Genomic DNA, 17762 nt, shown 5'->3' on the forward strand with positions numbered 1-17762 from the left:
ATTTTCTATTAGTGAGTAGCAAGAGATAAAAAGTCCATGAATAACATAAGCGAATATAATATAGTATTTTAAACGTAAAAAATATACTAGAATAGAGTATTTTGTAACTGAAAAACAACGTTTGTATTTTTACCAGTTAATGCATTTACAAATAAGTCCAATATCAAGTAATTAAGGGTGTGAGTACTTAATGTAAAAAAAATGCATACATGCACCCATAAATCCTAAATACAGGTAATATTTCACTTTCCAAGGTGCAGAGCATTGACAACAATTATATAATTTTAAACAGACAAGGACAGGTTGCCATATGCAGTTAAATGACGGTCAGTGACACTACGGATGCAATATGTAAGGCCTAGGACACATAGATAAATCTTAAAACGCATTATTTTTTTTAATAACTTGATAAATATATTATAAACTCTATCACAAGTAATTTAACTTCTCTCTACCACATGTACGCCGATGACTTGCAAATATACACTCAGTCAAGCCTCGAAGATATATCACATGCTATAGCCTCAACTAATGCTGATTTAGCCAGGATTGTTGAATGGAGCACAAACTATGGCCTTACCATTAATCCATCTAAGAGTCAGGTCATCATCATTGGTAGCCCCCGTCTCATCTCAAGGCTTGACTGGGAGAACCTCACACCTATTTCTATTGATGGCATTGTTATACCTTTTAGCAAAACTGTTAAAAACCTTGGTGTGTACCTTGATACAACTTTATCTTGGCGTGATCACATAAAAGAGGTGAGTCGTAGGGTTTATGCTGCATCTTGCTCGCTAAGGCGTTTGCGTAACTTCTTGCCATTCTCCACGAAAATCATATTAGCACAATCTCTTCTTTTGCCTATTATCGATTACGCTGACCCTTGCTGTCCGGATCTTACACAGGAGCTTTTAAATAAACTGGAGCGACTGCAAAACTTTTGTATACGTTTCATTTTTGGGCTTCGGAAGTACGATCATGTTTCGTATTTTAGGAAAAAACTCAAGTGGCTGCCAATCCGATCTCGTCGTAATATACATTTTCTCCGTCTTTTGTATCAAGTACTTTTTGACCCTAAATCGCCTGCTTATCTTAAAAATAACTTTGAATTCCTCCAGAATGAAACTTATACTCTACGGTCGAAAGAAAGACTCACACTGCGTGTGGCTACTCGAAAAACTGAATTCCTAAGTTATTCATTTGCTTCAACCGCTGTAAGATTGTGGAACTCTTTACCTGTGGATATAAGACGTGCACAATCTTTAACTTCTTATAAACGTATATACATAAATATTATTTAGATCTGGAATATGGCTCCGAGTAGTGACCTTAATACTTTAAGTAATATTAATAACTATTATTTTTATATGTGTATGTTTATCATTTAGTAGGTATATATTATTAATTATTAAGTAATATGTATGTTTGTAAAATATTGTTTAGTTTTTTTTTTTTTTAATAAATTTTGATGCCTCCCTTTATACAGCAAACACTTGTCCTTTGCCTGAGGGGTCGCCTGGTAGAGATCACTCTGAAGTGATAAGGCCGCCCCGTTACACATATTGGAGCTGTTACTTTGTCATTTATTGTTTACTTTTATATTTTATAAAATAATGTGTGTAATGAAGTGTCAAATAAATAAATAAATAAATAAATAAAAATATTGTTTTGTGCATGTCGTCAGCGATAGGTCGTGTATATTTATACTAAGTACATAATTCTTTTGCGGTGGTTCTTTTTTATCAGTTTGACAATACAAAAATTAGGTAAAAAATATGATTGTCTTTCTTCAACAATCACAACTGCAACTTCTTCGGGAATATTTACTAGCAGACTGCAAGTTTCAAATATAATGCCCAAAATGATGAACACTTGTAGTACTAGTAGAGTATTATATTATTATAATATATGGTTATAGTTGTCATCTAAGTACATCGTCTATCTATAAAATCAATCTATAAAAATGTTATACCTAGTTCATTGTACACCATGACCATAAATCACTAGATCCGCCTCATTACAGCTCTATCAATAAATCAATCACTTAACGTCCACTTCATTAAATTATAGGTTAATCACACGAAAATTCACAATAGTCAATGATCTCAGTGAAAGAATGCATCTCTTGACTCTTCCGATCACTTCATAGATTAATATAATATACTAGCGACCCGCCCCAGCTTCGCACGGGTGCAACGCTGATACTAAATACACTACAGAAAAACTGTGAACGTTGTATATAAAAACATAGCGGCCCGCTCCGGCTTTGCACGGGTATAAAATAGATAGCCGGGCGGCCGGCCGGTACCGCCGCAAACGCTACGTCCCGCAATTTTTAAATCTGTAATATCTTCGAAAATATTCACTTAAATCATACGGTGTAAAGGGCAATATAGATCTATAGTAAATGAACAATGTATTCAAGGTATTTAATTGGTTAAGGATTAATGCTGTATTGGTTAAAATAGCATCGAAAATTAGCCATTATTTGTCGTAAAAAGTAAATGACAAAAAAAAGTTATTGTGGGTTATCCATAAGAGATAAACATATACCATCGCGGATTTTTCTGTAGACCTTTTCAATGTGTATAATACTTAGTACATTATTTTGATAAAACTCGTAGGGTTCAGCCTGCGTTTGCAATGTAAGCGGAAAAAATGTAATTTTTTACGACATCACATAAGAAACCTCAAAAATAACAGTACTTCTCCACTATTTAATGGATGTTATTATACATATAAACCTTCCTCTTGAATCACTCTATCTATTAAAAAAAACCGCATCAAAATCCATTGCGTAGTTTCAAAGATTTAAGCGTACAAAGGGACATAGGGACATAGGGACAGGGAAAGCGACTTTGTTTTATACTATGTAGTGATGATACTGGATCACTTGCTATTGCGGCACGGTTGGAGGCGCACGTGTTAACGGGATTCAATCATCGATTACGTCATAATGCTTGTTATTTCATTGTGAATTTAGATGTAAGGTTGTAAAAACTGTATGGAAATTGAAAACTCAAGCTTAGGGTGTATAAACATTATGATATTTTCGTCAGCACAATTAATTTTTGTAGAACTATTAGTTATTTGCACTCACAATGATGATGACGAAGATGAAAATTATGATATTTTCTTCTAACACTTGCACTCATATCCCGATTAATATATTCTCAGTCGTGGAATTAATGTACTAAAAATAATTTGCTTACGCACCAATAACGATAAAATTCCTTCCTCATCGGGAAATTCAAACCCTACGTTTGCTTTTCCTTCTTTAAATCAGAAAAATAAATTAATTTCCCTTAAAAATAAGTTAAAACTAAAACGAGAAATGAATTATTCACGTTAAACAAGTTTAACAAGATAGGGGATATTTTTTGTTCTGACACCTTACTTTAAATAGTAAGAGACTGCATTTTTCATGGCACTTCTCACACACATGTAACTTATATCAGTCACTTAATCTGTGTTTATATACCTACGGTGAAAGTAATACAGGGTGTAGTTATATTGATTTTAGTTACCTCATAGAGCATAATATAAAAGAGCTTATTTGTCCATAAAAGGCCGGCAAAGCACCTGTAACACTAGGAGTGTTACAGGTGTTTATGGGCGGTGGTGACCACTTAACATCAGGTGGCCCATCTGCTCCTTTGCTTGCTCTGACATAAAAAAAAAAAAAATATTTGTATTGTGCTATATTATGTCGCATATAATATTTTAAGAATTGAAATGATGTGAATCTCTATAATAATATTTTATTTTATTTATTTTATACGACGACGAGCTTTAAACGCTTTGTAAGCACTTGTCAAAAAAATCTATATTAACAAGGAAATGTTTGGTCAAAAATTGTTTATCTCTCTACTATCGTCTTAAGTCGGGTTTTCCTTCCTGACGCTATAATATATACGCTATATAACTCCAGAACGCACGAACCGATTTCCGGTTATGCATTCCTTGGAAAGGTCTCGGGCTCCGTGAGGTTTATAGCAAAGAAAAGGTGTCTCTGGTGGCGAAACGGAGTTCGCCGGGTTTGCTAGTATTAGATAAAACTCTACATTTACATTTACATTTGTAAAAATCGTGAAAATGCCAAGAATTATTGTGACTCTGAATGCCTAGATTAGTCTATATGTATCAATGTTACTATACCTATCCATTGTACAAAATTTTGACACATTTAATTGAGATCAACACTCATGTCGAAATAATTGGTCGAAACAATCCATCATAACGTTTCTTTCGCATGTAGGCACCAACAATGGATTTACGAAATGTTTGTTTGTGTGTTGAAGGATCTAGCTTTGTCTTTCATAGTTCAAGTTTGTAGAAAGGGTTGTATTCGTTCATAATATACAGTATATAATTGTTACATATCGAGATTAGACTATAGAGTTAAAACACAGTCAAATTATTAGACTGTAGTTAAAGTTAAAGCTTCTTAAATAACATCCATACTAATATTATAAATGCGAAAGTAACTCTGTCTGTCTGTCTGTTACTCAATCACGCCTTAACTACTTAACCAATTTGCATGAAATTTGGTATAGAGATATTTTGATATCCGAGAACGGACATAGGCTACTTTTTATCCCGGGAAATAGGATAGGTTTTATCCCGGAAATCCCACGGGAACGGGAACTATGCGGGTTTTTCTTTGACTGCGCGGGCGAAAGCTAGTACCTATATAATAAAGCTCCTTCAACTGAGTGATAATCTTTTGCATGTCTTTGTCGTTTTTACAACGCAACGTGCCGCCTACTCTTAAATTTTAAACAATGTAAAAAAAGATTCGAAGTAAAATGATCACACACAGATAGTATTAATATGTCCTTGTTTGAGCTCGCAATCATAGAAAAATGATGTTTGTAGAATTATTATTTTATATAAAACCTTTAGAGTGACTTTAAAGGGATTTTTTCTAAGTCTAACGCATCGGTCATACATAAAAATCCACCTACATATAGAACTAAATAGCAATAAGTCCTGCAGTTTCTATTCAATATATTTCCACACCAAGGAACTAGAAGCTCTAACGAAAGCTTAGACGTTACGAATCCGGTCGTGACGGTAATGTAACATTTAGAACCGGAATATTACACAAACCATTGTCATGCTAAACATAAACACGAGTATGAAACAAATATATCTCTATTATTTGAGACATGCAAATAGCCCATGTTACAAAACTCGTAAATTTACATAGACGTTTGAACTGCTAATGCGTTTTAATGGTACCCTTTACGAATATTTAAATTCCAATTGTAATTGCAATGAAACATATGTAGACATTATGTATTTTTTTATTTGTATGTACCCTAATTATGAAACCACCCGCGCCTGTTTGTAAATTCATTTCATTTTAATTGATAAGAATACAATATTGCACGCCTCATAAGCGAAGCGTTGAGGTGGGTACTCATTGGGTACTACTGTCACTTCGCGCAAAACATCTGATTTTTCAAACTTAAAATGTCTTTATGTATCATACATTGCACTTGTAAGATAATACATACACACACATATTAAGAAAAAACACTATTTTTAACGTTCATGATATTTTTGATGTCATTTTTGTTATTTAAATTAGTTAAAAAACAGTTTAAAAAAGTTCTGTCTTGGACGTCCGTGTGTCTGTATGTGCGGATCCTTTTTCATGTTAACACGATAACGACCGAAATACTTTACTAATCGAGTCTTTTTTTTTTTCTCTCTTACGCTTGAGTATGCTCAGGAATAGAACCCTTTCATTTTTCAGGGTCTGATTCGATGTGGTTTAATTGTTATTAAATAAACAAAAATAATAATTAATAAATATTTATTAAAAAAAAATTATGAGGCGTGCACTTTTGGATTTTCCAAATTATTTTTTTATATTATTACACTGGGGTAGATCCCTTTAAAAATAATAAAAAGTGCAAAAAAATCGCAGTCGGATGAAACCCATTAGAAAAGGAGGGGAATATGATGAAAATTAAAGGAAAAATAAATTACGGTCAATCCGAGTTCGGGAAGTGGGAGGGGGGAGCTTTTAAGAGAAAAAAATGGTTTCTCTCGATTTCCGACAAAACTACAAGTCCTACGGAAAAAAGTTCAATGGCAAAGTTGTAGGTAATAAAAAAATCTACAACTTTTGTTTTGACAATTTTTTCACATAACCTCAAAATTTAGGTGAAAAATTCAAAAAACCAAGTTTTTGGTTTTTTATTTTTAACTACTTCAAAATTTATTTTTTTTCTACGACATTTGGTAGAAACTTGCTTTATTATGTCCCAAATACACTGTAATTTATTTGATTGAAAATATTTATTTTTTCGCCTTATTTTGAATTAATACCAAAAAAACAACCTAATTTTCAATCGAAAAGTCACCCGTCAAAATATCAGCTTTTTTCAAAAACTTTGGGAGCCTTTTATTCATCAAAATCTCTACTTTTATATGGTGTAAAAAAAATAAACCTTACCATAGTAAATGTTCTCAGGAAATGCTTACAAACAGTGTCATAATTAGCTTTTACTAAATCAGGCACACTTCTCGAACTCTATATCTTCTCTTGTATCGGCTTTTCGGTAATATTTCAAAAGACAAAAAAATTATCTGTTCTAAGTATAATATTTTACAGCATATCCAAAAGCAAAATGATGTCGATAAAAACATTTCAGGTAGTTTGAGAAGTGTGCCTGATTTAGTAAAAGCTCATTTTCACACTGTTTGTATGCATTTTCTGAGAACATTTACTATGGTAATGTTTATTTTTTTTACACCATATGAAAGTAGAGATTTCAATGAATAAAAGGCTCCCCAAGTTTTTGAAAAAAACTGATATTTTGACGGGTGACTTTTCGATTGAAAATTAGGTTGTTTTTTTGGTATTAATTCAAAATAAGGCGAAAAAATAAATATTTTCAGTCAAATAAATTACAGTGTATTTGGGACATAATAAAGCAAGTTTCCACCAAATTTCGTAGAAAAAAAAATAAATTTTGAAGTAGATAAAAATAAAAAACCAAAAACTTGGTTTTTTGAATTTTTAACCTAAATTTTGAGGTTATGTGAAAAAATTGTCAATACAAAAGTTGTAGATCTTTTTATTATCTACAACTTTGCCATTGAACTTTTTTCCGTAGGACTTGTAGTTTTGTCGGAAATCAAGAGAAACCATTTTTTTCTCTTAAAAGCTCCCCCCTCCCTTTTCCCGAACTCGGATTGACCGTAATTTATTTTTCCTTTAATTTTCATCATATTCCCCTCCTTTTCTAATGGGTTTCATCCGACTGCGATTTTTTTTTGTTTCAAAAATTATCTACTCTAGTCTATATGATTTGGGTTTCAATGATATTATAAATCAAATAAATGACCAAACATATTAATATCAAATTTAAAGCACTCTATTATACTACGCAATGAGCATTAATTAATTTCCATATCTTTTAATTTATTTTCTATCACAGTTTTCTATGATACTTGCTTTTAATAATAGTTTCACAAAAGTTTATTTTTAAGTACCGCTTAACACATAATACTGCAGAACGTTGTTACATTAAAATTTAATGTCGCATATTACGTGGTACCTATAAAAGCATGCGTTTACATTTTTAACAATTTTATCATAAGAAAAGAATAAATTATACAATAAGTAGAATAAAAAACCATATAAAACCATATTTTATGAACCTACGTTAACCTTACATTGCTTTATGATGTTACCCAATAAGACAATTTTATTTAGTTTCACAAAATATTCGCTCGCTACATACGATTACTATCTACAATAGCAAGATAGCCTTCACCGTGTTGCAACCAAATCCTTAATTTTATTCAATTAAACAAAATCTTCTATCATGACGCAAGAGTACATTTGCATTTTAATTGGAACAATTTGGCTGTGGAATTTAAATCCTTACTTAGTGTAAATGCGAAGTGTGTTTGTCTTTCTATCACATTGCAACAGAAATATTATGATATACCTACAACAGGTATAAAAAGAGTGTGTGCCGAGCACACGTGTCAGAAGTGAAACTTCTATGGCAAGATTTAAAGATACCAAAATAAAATAAATCTTCGCCTACTCCATGCCGGGACGGTATTGCCATGACGCGTAAAATTTCACTTCAAAAATAAAGTATGATAAATTAAAGGAAACATCTTTTTCACGCAGGAATTTCCTTCGAATACGAGCGAAGCCGCGGACGGAATGCTAGTAAGATTATATTATAATAACTAGCGGTCCGCCCCGGTTTCGCCCGTGGTACATATTTACTTTTTCTCTACATAAGAACCATCCTCGTACTTCAAGGAATATAATAAAAAAAGAATTATCGAAATCGGTTCAGTCGTTCACACGTGATGCCGTGACATCGCGAAACGGGTTTCATTTTTATATAAATAGATAACTAGCTTTCCGCCCGCAGCTTCGCCCGCTTTGTCTAAAACAAAATAAATTATATACTAAAACCTTCCTCTTGAATCAGTCTATCTATTAAAAAAACCGCATCAAAATCCGTTGCGAAGTTTTAAAGATTTAAGCATAAATACATAGAGGGACATAGGGACAGAGAAAGCGACTTTGTTTTATACTATGTTATATGTAGTGATTTGTTATCATTAAGATTTAGTTATATATAATATTATGTCAGCAGTTAAAACACCTGATCCTAATTATACAGAGAAGTATTAGGTCACTGTGTTTGAATTATCGATTAAAAGGCGACCAAATTAGGCATGGTATGCAATGTGTATTTTAAATAGAACTTTCGACAATTTCTTCGTATACTTACTCATAGAGAGTGTGACTGTTGGCAATGGAATTAATAATAGCTCTCTATAAATAAATAATATCTATCTACTTAAGTATGTTGCTCTTGAATATCCTTATTTATTATTTATTTATTTAATTTTATTTTTTACATACATAGATTCCTTACAGCTATTTGTATTACAATATTTATAATTAACTTTAACAAAACAATACGCCAATAAAAAGGAATACCAATAATAAGATAATTAATGTGACAGTAGTTTTACATTAATTATAACAATGACAAAGTGGAAAAAATTAGTATATATATATATATTTTTTTTGGACATGGTATACAAAAAAAGAGGAAAACGTACCCATTATAGAATGTTTGGTATGGATGTGTGAGTGTGTGTACTGTGTGTGTAGTGTATATAATGGTGTAGTGTGGTGAGAATGTGTATGGTAAACTAAGAAATTATGGAATTGGTGATGTCTGTTACTGCTTTTTTAAAACTGTTACGGGAGAGATGAAATATGTCAACACTTGAAAATTTCTTGTTGTAAATATCAGGTAGACGGAAGAGTGTAGAATTTTGCAGGTGTTTGGTTGAAGCGATAAAAATAAATGAAATAATAAATATAAATAATGAATTTATAAATATAAATGCAAAATAATTTTCGATCTAATAGATACGAATGAACACTTGCCCTTTATATAAAATCTATCAGCGAACAAGATGTGAAATTATGAAATATTTAGTTAGTTATCAATCAAATTTTTTCGTCACCGTTATCAAGTCTTTAGTAATTTAAAAATCGATTAGCTCTGATTCTTTATCAAAGAAAATTAACCAAAGCTCGATTTTGTTATACACTAATGGTAATGGTAGGTACCATTACCATTTTATAGATTTAATGGCCAAATGGTTGGTTCGGTATTGATGATTTCATGTACAGTGCATAGTTTCCATTCCCGTGGGATTTCCGGGATAAAACCTATCCTATGTGTTAATCCAAGTTACCCTCTATATGTGTGCTAAATTTCATTGAAATCGGTTCAGTAGTTTATGCGTGAAAACCAAACATACATACATAATTACAAACCTTTCCTCTTTATATTATTAGTATAGATAAACTATTACAATTGTAAATTAATTCGTATGGGTACAACCTTTCTAAGCTACAAACATTATGTGAAGCTTATAGTTTAGATACAAGGCTATAGTTACAGCCTATGTTAAAATGTAGATTAACTAGTAATAAAACAGCTTTTCGGTTATTAACTGGAGTTAACCCAGTCTGGCAACATTCTGCTTACATAATTTAGCTTACAAGTGAATATTGTCCTTGGATATTTACTCGGAATTTGGATCTGGAATTTAGATTAGATCGCTGTTATGTCGCTAGTAGGTTTCCGGTTTTATTCACAACTAGCTTTCCGCCCGCGGATTCACCCGCGTTTTTTAAAGAAAAATCCGCATAGTTTCCGTTCCCGTGGGAATTCCGGGATAAACCCTATCCTATGTCCCCGGGTAAAAACTAGCCTATGTCCTTTCTCGGGTATCAAAATATATCTACACCAAATTTCATGCAAATTGGTTCAGTAGTTAAGGCGTGATTGAGTAACAGACAGACAGACAGAGTTAATTTCGCATTTATAATATTAGTATGGATTTGAAATAAATTTTCTTTAGTTATTTTAAAAGGCGGTATTTCAAAGAATACGTGCACACGTGAGCCACACCCCCTGACCCCAAGCTCGAAGAGTTTCGAATACGATAAAGGGGTTGTCATAGAATCCATTACCATCACCTGATAAATGAAATTTGCGATACATACATACAAGCAATTAAAGGGACATTTCTTATTTCTATTTTAATATATTTCTTTGTCTTACGCTTACGCTAAATCAACAACCCAATTAAATGATCGAAGATAAAGTTCTTTTGTTGTGTGTTCTAATGCAATAATCCAAATATTTGACAAGTATTTAGACATTGTGTTCTTGATAATAAACTATACGGACTTACACTTATTTACACAATGCAACATTCAGAGCGTGTCATCCATTTCACATAGACCTTCATTATCACGGCCATAGAATTACACTTCTTCCCGTATCTATTAATTAGTAAAATATAAATTTTACTGTTTATTATTTCTTCTTGAAGAACTGCATTTAGACTATTCGATTTTAAAATAAAACACACTTCACTAGTTCCAACGAAATATGATTTTTACATGTATGTTTATTTGTTACTAGCTGCGCTCCGCGGTTTCACCCGCAATGCTCCGCTCTTGTTGGTCCTAACGTGATGATATACATAATATAGCCTATAACCTTCCTCGATAAATGGACTATCGAACACCGAAAGAATTTTTCAAATCGGACCTGTAGTTTCCGAGATTATCGCGTTCAAACAAACAAACTTTTCAGCTTTATAATATTAGTATAGGTAGATAAAGCTTCATATGTACCTATACGTTTATGAAATTTCATAAGTAGAGTTATGTTTAATAATTAATAATTATTATAGGTACATTCTCGTTTTTTCATGACTGGTATCTAGTATATTAGTTTCATTAATTGCTTTAACACGTGAGTATTTGTCTATAGTTCAATCGGTACAAAAACTATAAAACAAAAATAATTTTTAATTGAATTAAAAATAAAATGATAATACTAATATATACATCATACAATCGGTTTAGCAAACAAGGTGCGCCAAATATGCAACCTTAAATAGGGTCTTTGCTTTGTGAACGTTTTGCAACTAAATTATTCTAGCTTTTATAATTGTAGAGGTGGCTTAGTGGTTGAGATTGTTAGATATTATTTGTATAGAGGATTTGAATAATTCTAATAATGAAATACCATCTTTATGGCTTCATCTCTTTTATTTTACGTAATCTTGAAAGCACTACTTTTTAACAACGTTACGGATTGAATCGGCTTTCATTGTCGCGAAGTAGTAATCATGTTACTTATCTTAAGATTTTAAACATAATATTAAGATCGTAGGTGCCTAGGCTTGTTATTATTTTTATTTTATTTCTAGGCGTACAATTTAAAAGAACCAAAAACTAAAACTCTTTCCCATTATTTTTAAAGCATTTACGTATAATTAATAGATATCTAATTTTACTTTTAATCGCCGAAAACCTTGCCAACTCTACTTGTTCTACGGCTAAACTCAGGCTTAATTTTTAGTTCAACCGAATGCAATTCGAAATTGACAAAACCGGTCGATTTCCCTCCATACTGAATGCATTTGAACACTTTTTGTATGCGATATAACAATTACTGTCGCAACCATTTCGTAAAGCACCTGCACTGTATCTTGTTAGGACCATGTGTGGCTTTTGGATTATTTATTAGCTTTTAACATGAAAAGGTTTGTATTAAAACTGAATTTTTATGTCATGAACATATTTATTCGTGAACATATTAGGTATGTCTATAAGACGGTAATCATATCATTGGTTTATAAAATTTGTGTAGGATTCCCACGGTGTGTGTGCGTGTAGAACTACCCAATAAACTCTACCATTTTTCGTCATGCCGCTTTCTGTGGCGGATTTTGGATATTATAAAATTTATCTAAGACACCTCTTTTCTTCATCAGGCCTTCATTCTTGCAATACTAATTTTATTGCCTTCCAATAAAACAGAGCAAACTTAATTAATATTATTAATTATTAATAAATATTAATATGTCATATATGATAGAATTAAAGACGTCTGTGGGTCTTAACGGCATCCCGCTGAAATTTTATAAGAAATGCATACATTTATAAAATTCGCGCCGTGTAAACTAAAAAATATGGCAAATTACCTAACTATGAAACACATTACAAAATAAAACAGTATAATCGATTACTAAAATGTATATTTTGAAGTTGGATTAATTAATGATGAATAAATCACGATTAACATAATTTTAAAACACACTCGCGAAATAACAAGAAAATGTAAAGTAATTAAATAAGCATTAACATAACATGTTCTAATTTTTAGCAAATAAATAATTATTCATGCAATTGTATAAATTAATACAAATATTTAAAAATTAACTCAACCTTTTATTAGAATAACTTCTAGGTGTGTCGAATTTTTCAATTCGTAGATACCAGTAGATTCTGAGATTAGTGGGTTCAAACAAACAACCTCTTCAGATTTAGTATATCTATAATATAGTTACTATATATTGTGTTAAAATATGTTTAAAGTCTTTAATTTGTAATTCTTTAACATGTATCATTTATTACAATATTTTTTAATATGGCTCTATCGCTGTCGTAAAAATTAGGTACATATATAAATGACGTTTAACATTTTTACTCGTATGCAAAATACAACATGTAATATGCGGAAATCTATCAGACAAAAGGTAATCTAAAAACATAAGGTCAGAAACAATCGTGCAAAAAACAACAAGATTGCAAAGATACATCTGTAATGCTCTCTGGACTTAAACATTTATTTTTACAACTTCCTAGTTACACCCTGTATTACAGAAGCTCTTTTAAATTAGGATTTGTTAATTTTACGAATTATTTAATTGAATAAAATTAGTTTAAAGTGCTACCGATAACACCTCTATAGCTGTAAACTTTGAGCAGTAGTTACACATACACAAATAATGTGTGTCTAAAACCATTAAATAAAATGAAATGATGGCAGCTAAAATTGGCTATAAAATATTTTATTTTACATTCACATTCCAAGAATTTAGTTTTAATCGTAGTATACTTTTTGCAGAATAAAAAATATTGTCTGTAAAGCCTAAAACTAGCGTAATAGGTATCATAATATAGTACGCTAGTTTATTTGAAAATACATATTATAAAACTCTTATAAAACTATACCAATCATGCTTAACTCCCCGACTAGGGCCCTTCCGGCCTCCTCCACTCAAGCAAGAGCCCAAGCCGAGGTTCGAGATCCCCGTGGCGGGGGGACGCCCGCCCGCATGTCGCTACCACGCGTCCGAGTTAAAATGTAGAAGCCCTTCTGGCTAACATTGAGAAACACCACACAAAAAAAATGCTTAACTCCCATAATTTATTCCATAAGGTTCCTAATAAACCTAACCTTGAACTCACTGAAACGACACAGCTATTTTATCACATAATAGTTCAGATTACATGCGAATAACATGGATAATGTCGACCCTGTGCTTTTGCACGCAAAGCTTAATTATAAAAACAAGCCATTACAAGGAAGGTCTGCTGAAATTATGCACATGTTACATGTAGATACATGTTTGCTGTTTATCTTAATTGTTGTTTTTAATTACAATGATGTCTTAGCGGTTAGGTTTGAGTCTTTTATGAGAATTATTATTCTTCAAGTAGGTACTTGAAATGAAAATGCTACGCCAAAAATGTTATATAGGATGCTTATGGATACCTAGGTATGGATTGTAATTTCAATAATAAAATTGTAGTACATATTCATTTGCGTATGTATTTATTTTACACTAGCAGTCCGCCCCGGCTTCGCCCGTGGTACATATTTACGTTTTCTCTACATAAGAACCATCCTCGTACTTCAAGGAATATAATAAAAAAAGAATTAACGAAATCGGTTCAGCCGTTCTCAAGTTATGCGCCAAAATGTGTTGGTATACAACACATTTTGGGATTAATTTTGAAGTGAAACTTCTTTATCGGGGTTGGACAAAAATTTAGTGTAACATTTTTGCGTTACGCCGTACGCGTGAAATTTTTGCGTTACGCCGTACGCGTGACATTTTTGCGTTACGCCATACTCGTGACATTTTTAAGGTCATAAAGAAGTTTCACTTCTTACGTGTGTACTCTAGTACACGCATACATTTTTTTATATTATAGATGTATGTAGTTCATAAATAAACTCTTACTTCTATAACAACAGCATACAAATTAATAGACAGAAAAAAACAAAATCGTTCCTAAAAATTATAGTAGTTAATAGTTACGTCAGTATTTTAAACTTTCAAAAGCACTTTTATTTCTACAATTAAATCCTTTAATTTTGCCAGGTGATTTTTCTATTAGCGACTGTCTGTTGTAAATTCTCATAACTGACCTTTGACTCTTATTATCCCGTGACTTATCAATTTGCGCAAACAGTGGATAAAAATCTGAACTTTCACTGTTTATTAACGGTGCATACGTAATTTATCTAGTACTAGCTTTCCGCCCGCGGCTTCGCCCGCGCAGTCAAAGAAAAACCCGCATAGTTCCCGTTTCCGTGGGATTTCCGGGATAAAACCTATCCTATGTCCCGGGGTAAAAAGTAGCCTATGTCCTTTCTCGGGTATCACAATATCTCTATACCAAATTTCATGCAAATTGGTTCAGTAGTTAAGGCGTGATTGAGTAACAGACGGACAGACAGAGTTACTTTCGCATTTATAATATTAGTATGGATTAGAATTTAAAGAATACCATGTGGAATTAAATGCTAGTATATCCGACGTTTCGAGTTCTAGATAGGTTGTAGCAATCACAATATAGATTTCAGAAATGCGTGCTTAAAAAATCAAAGGTGTTCCTTTCTGGTCCTATACTATAGATTATCACGCTAACAACACTAACCTTTGTTATGACCACAGACATAGATAGACTACGCAAGTACCGCGATCTGTATGAAAACCAAGCGTGTCATATTTTTTGTACTGACCTTGAAGCGTTATGACGTCACGAGCGCTTTTTAGTGATGGTAATTTCATTTTACGCTAAATCGATTAGGACGCCACTCGCGCGGCGATTCTAGTATCGTCCTATCCCATCGAAGTAAATCGAAAGAAATCAGATCAAACTAGATCTATTTCTAAGAGGTAGTCAAATAAATGAATCGTAATCGATTACTAAATCGATTCAAGACAGAAAAATGATAATTACCATAGACAGAGGAATGATAAAATAAAGTTATAAACCTTTTAATATTCTAACAAGTAAACTAATGTGTTTTAGCTTTTTCTTACATATGCCCATTGAGTTACCATGTACTACGTACTAGAGAGGCCATCGAAAGAAAGTAATGAAACTGTCAATCAATCAATCTTTATGTCCCGTTGCATCGATCCATTTTTCTTTTATGTTCGGGTTACTTGGAAAACTGAAAAAACAAACATAGTCTAAACAATAAGGAGTTTTCTTAAAAAACTCCCAAGATGACACTTTAACTAATGGCGTCCATGTCATAATATTTATTTTTAGTACCTTTGTATTAAAATACTTAAAAGTTCTAGGTCAAGTCGTATTAAATGACAAAAAAAATCTATGCCTTTTTTTCTGAAAAATTGCTCCTTCAAATTATCATTTTTCTGTTCGATTATAAAATCGATTAGAATCGAGAACTGTTGCATCAAATGAACATCACTAACCACAAAATTGGACAGAAAAATGAGAACAGAAAAATGAGAAGACGCTATTCATTGCTTGTTATCATACAACGCGATCTTTACCGTGCCAAGTAAAAGCCGCAATGTATTCCGAATCATTTCGTATGATTTGGTATCCGTGTTTGTCACGATCGTTTTCCACAGATATTCTTTATTTGATTTTAAAATAAATAGTGCATATTCTGATTAGAAAATTACTTACCGGTGGAAGGAAACATCTCTGCTAACTCGACCACTCACAGCTGTGGAGTTTCTACAGTTTATAACGGCGCAATTCGGCATTTTACTTTATTCAGCTTCACGTCTTTCCTTGGCGAACTGCGAGCGCGGACTGAGTGTAGGCCAGCGTCAACTAAGTTTCACAAACTTAGTTTGGACACGGGAAGTACATACACTCGCTTAGTCTATCTTGATACATGTCTGTGGTTATGACCTATCTAAACGTGATAGACGTTTATTTGAAGCAGCGTGACTGATTGTGAATGCACCACTCAAAAACCAATTGTCAAGGTAATATTGTGCTAAAAACGTTTTACTATACCCATATTGTAGGTATTTGTAGAGTAATCTATATATATAAAACTCAAAGGTGACTGATATAGTGATCTATCAACGCACAGCCCAAACCACTGGACGTATCGGGCTGAAATTTGGCATGCAGGTAGATGTTAGGACGTAGGCATCCCGAAATTCTTGCGGGAACGGGGAAAACGGGGATGCACGTACAAAGTCGTGGGCGGAAGATAGTGGAATATATGGCATGGCAACTAAAGGAAAATTTCCTCAAGTAAATAACCTCACTCAATTTATTCTGGAAAGCAGATCTAACCATGGGAATTCTATACATAATAATATATTAAGTACCTTTCCATAAAAATTACGATCATAATAACGATATTCATTCATTGTAATTTGTAATAAGCCCTAAATCGTAGTGATTTATTATAAACCCTATAATTTATATAATCCTATATCTTAATATCTTACAATCCTAATTCGTCGTGAAACATTTCTATTTTTTAACATATTAATTAATTGATTACGTTCTCGTAGTAAATTTCTAAATTTAACGATCAGCTTGTCATATCATAAAATAAAATCTCAATCCATATTATCTACACTATCAATCAGAACAAAGCAAATCGACTCTCTAAAACGAAGAATAGCCCGCCCCAACAACCAAAAATTGTTATTTTCTTTATGCAATTTCTTTTAAACATTTCAAATCCAGATAACAGTAACAATAGAATATTTCGATAGTATTACTTGTATACGTAGTATATTATTATTAGTCTGTGGTATTACATAAAGGCAGCTGAGCATAGCGCACTCTGATGAGCTATCGTGACCTGGTTTAGCTAGACTTTTTGTTTTTCGGCTAAACCTACGTTACGAAATAGGTTTTTATTTATAGTAAAAGTGTAACACTTACAATCAAGGATATGAAACAAAAAAAGCTATAAAAACCAAAAACACCTTCCTAATCGTTTTACTAAGTTAGTAGATACGAAAATACTCAAATAAATTACTTTTCATTTATATATTATGTTTTCTGTCGTTTATATTATAACTTGAAAGGGCATCAAAATTTTTAAAGTTACTAAACAAAAAAATTGGAGCAT

The 17762-nt window shown here is 32.3% G+C and overlaps 1 protein-coding gene across 1 annotated transcript in view; it reads left to right on the forward strand.

Annotated features, from left to right (window-relative positions):
* Window positions 1-17762, forward strand: part of LOC149481446 (A disintegrin and metalloproteinase with thrombospondin motifs adt-1-like) — a 47234-nt gene that overhangs the window by 9887 nt on the left and 19585 nt on the right. The gene's annotated exons all lie outside the window — the stretch shown is intronic.

The sequence above is a fragment of the Colias philodice genome, chromosome 16, assembly GCF_061535455.1.
Source record: "Colias philodice isolate Cphi_HAF_F1 chromosome 16, ilColPhil1 Martin Lab GWU primary, whole genome shotgun sequence".
Classification (NCBI taxonomy): domain Eukaryota; kingdom Metazoa; phylum Arthropoda; class Insecta; order Lepidoptera; family Pieridae; genus Colias; species Colias philodice.